The following is a 3,696-nucleotide window of genomic DNA, read 5'->3' as shown; positions in this document are numbered from 1 at the left end:
TGTTTTGTGTGTATGATCCTTATCTTTCATTCCACTGTCTCACACATAATGCACCATACGCTTAATGTCACTAGTGCAGGTGTCTGGGACCCCTAGGGGGTCCTCAGAGCTACTATAGGGGGTCCGCCTAATCTTTGTGTGAGAGGATGTTTTTGTTTTTTTACAGTAACCACTTGAACCCTAGCATCCTTATTCTGAGGGGAAGTTTAGCCCGAAAATATCAGATCTACAAGCTCACAACGCCTCGCGCTGCAAGGCGTTGTTAGCTTGTAGATCTGATATTTTTGGCAAAGAGGTATAGGTGTAGAGGGAAAAAAAGAGGAAAAAAAGTTGAATCTGAAACACAATTTTATACAAAATAGAGGGGGTCCCTGCTTCATTTCTCTCTCAGCTAGGGGGTCCTTGAGCTGAAAACATTGAAGACCCCTGCACTAGTGTGAATCGTTAAGTGATACTTTCATTATTGCCATTGTTGTCAAAAGTCACCATTTTGTAAGAATGTATAGGCTAATTACACAATATGTTGACCTTGTCCGAGAAGGTCATTAAAAGATTTAACCACTTACACCCCATATGGTTGAGCGTAGTAGTCCCCCAGGGCTCTAAGCTAAGCTTGTGAGCTTGTCGATCTGCTATTTTCAGCAAAAGCTTTCTCCGAAATACTGATGCTGGGGTTTAAGTGGTTAAATCACACCTCTTTTCCTTCCTCAATGACACTTTTGCAAACTTGGCATATGTTTGCAGACACATTAAACCAGCGCTTCTCAATCATTTTCTGAAAAGACATTGTGCCAATAAAACATTTGTAGTTTGTTGTTTCAAATGTTTTTCTACAATCTCACAGCATGCTGCATCCCCCAATTTGTAGATCAGCAATTTTCGGATTGCGAAAGTAGGAAATGGGGTGTTAAAGTGTTACTAAATTAACACATTTTGACACTCTGGAAACACCCTCAAGGACCCCTGGGGTCCTCGGGCCCCACTTTGAGAACCACTGCATCAAACCACTTCTAACCTCTTGTTTTTTTTCCTTTGTTAAGGTGTTGTGAATTTATAAATTGGTTCTTCAAATCTCCCAGAAGGTGGCAGTGTTATCCCTACTTTGAACTATTCCAGCATGAAATAATCCCTGTGGTGCTGCTACACATCACTGCTCTGTCTCTCTCTCTCTCTCTCTCTCTCAGTCTCTCTCTCTCTCTCTCTCTCTCTCTCTCTCTCTCTCTCTCTCTCTCTCTCTCTCTCTCCCCCCCCCTCGCCCCCCTCTCTTGCACACACATGCTCCCTCCCTCTCTCTTTCACACACGCACCACAGCACAGACTAACTTGCTGTTTTACATCTTGTCAGATACATAAAAATGGACACAAATGCAGTCATGCTTAAAATTCAACTCATATCTCCCACATAGATAAACCAGCGTCACATCCAGCACATTTTGTTCGCAAATACAATGTGCTTTGAGCTGGAAGTACTTCAGTAGCCTAGTAGCTACTGTGCTCAGCTCCTGTCAATAATGTTGCCCTTTTTATGTGAAAGAGTGTTAACAAATTGAGCGTCATCTTTGTATTTTGTGCATAATGCCCTTGATAGGAAATAATATGTCTGTTGGTGTCAGACCCATGTGTGTGGTGATCCCTTTATTTCCCTAGATTCCTCCCAGAAGTCTTGACTGCAACCACAGGCCTGTTGTCACCCTGTCTTCCTGTTTGTCTCAGAAAGTCTGTCTCCCTCAGGCCGTCCTGCAGGGTGACAGAGGTCATGGAACAGCTCATTAACCTCACCCCAACAGCCCACATATTGCTCCAGTCCCCAGGCCCTGCCTACCCACACACACACACACACACACACACACACACACACACACACACACACACACACACACACACACACACACACACACACACACACATACATTGTATAATGCTCCAGTAATAGCAGTTAAGCTCATTGCGTGAGCAGCGTGTTTTAGTATTTTGTAGATGCACACCATAAGATGAGGTGGAGAAGTGTATAAGCGCATGCATGGGTGTGTGGCGCATGCTGTGTGTGCATATTCACTACTATCATGGCATTTAATAATATGTTTGTTTGCCCTTTCAAGCATCTACGTACCTATAGGACATTCTGACATTTCCATAGTTTGTGTTGAGAAGTGAATCAGCATTTTTCTTGGAAAAACTCCTTAGTTAAAACAATGCCACTCCATATATTAGGGCACGGTGTATTTATTCAAATCCATTCATGTCGAACCTGTTGGCCAGATGTCTTGAGGCTCCAAGTCATTAATTCCTATGTTTGTAAGGTACCTAAAACACAGTGGGATATGATGTTATTTTCCATGTACATGCCCCATTGTTGCAGTCAAAACATATTGGATAAGAGGAACGGCGGCACTTCAGGGGCTGGGAGATGCCTGGGAGCTGTTGTCTGATGTCTCTGGTGGCATTATTCCCTTAGTGTGTGTGTGTGTGTGTGTGTGTGTGTGTGTGTGTGTGTGTGTGTGTGTGTGTGTGTGTGTGTGTGTGTGTGTGTGTGTGTGTGTGTGTGTGTGTGTGTGTGTGTGTGTGTGTCTGTGTCTGTGGTTGTGCACCTGTTTACTCGTGTTTGACAATGCTATGCGGCTTACATGTGAAAGCATGGGGTTTATATTGTATGTAAAATGCACATGCACATCATAGTCGTTAGGGGCCATTTTAAACGAGCTACGAACGCATGGAGATGGGTTATAATGTAAGGCAAAAGGGGGAAGACACACAAACACACACACATACACACTAGCCTCATTTTCCCCGGTACACACCTTTCTCTGGGGATATAAAAATGCCCCTGCCTCCACAAGCTGCGAGACATGAGTTTCATCCAAACTAGCTACCGTCCTCAATAAACACACGTGAGCAACTCTCTGCGGCATACATTTCCAGCTCTCTCTTGGGGTGCATTTCGTTCAGATCAGGTGTCTAAACTACTCAATATGACAATAATTAAGCAGTGTTGAAGACATGTGTTCTTTCTTATGGTGATAAGGGACATTGACCTCTAACCCATGCTACCCCTGTAGCCTCACCCCACCCCCACCCCCCCACCCTGAATCCCTCCCTGTATGTTTCCCACCCAACCCTGCCTCTCCCTGTCCCCTGTCCAACTCCCACCAGGAAGGAGAGAGAGGGGACGGGAGAGGCTTGGAGCCTAGCCTCTGGCCATCCCTCAGCCTCCCTGGAGAACAGAGGACTGAGGTACCTTTAAACCACTGCGGCAAAAACACTACCAAAACCCTGCAGTCATTAATATGCAAAAATGCAAATGAGTAGGTAATTAAGAGCTGGAGCTCTCTGGAGGCTCTTTGATTGCTAATGAATTCTAATCTGCAAAGAAAGGGGGGAGGGGAGGAGAGAAAAGAGATGAAAGAAATAAGGGAAAACAACGAAAAAACAGAACCTCACCCTAAATTTTTGTCATAGACATAAGTTTGCGTGCCAGAGATGTGGGTTTGATGTAGATTATTAGACGTCTCATTTCTAAACAATACGCAGTGACACAACGGTGTGCAATCTTCAAAATTGCAATGACAAAATGAGGATAGGTTTGTTGCATTTCCATTCACTATAAGCTTGTTAAGAAATGGCTCAAGATCTAAAAAATGTGTTTTATCAATTGCCAGAGATTACTTTGTAATCAGTGAATTGCACACACAGCTAATT

The sequence above is a fragment of the Gymnoscopelus microlampas genome (assembly GCF_963454915.1).
Source record: "Gymnoscopelus microlampas genome assembly, chromosome: 9".
NCBI lineage: Eukaryota > Metazoa > Chordata > Actinopteri > Myctophiformes > Myctophidae > Gymnoscopelus > Gymnoscopelus microlampas.
The sequence above is the reverse complement of the archived record's forward strand: the minus strand, read 5'-3'. Positions refer to the sequence as shown.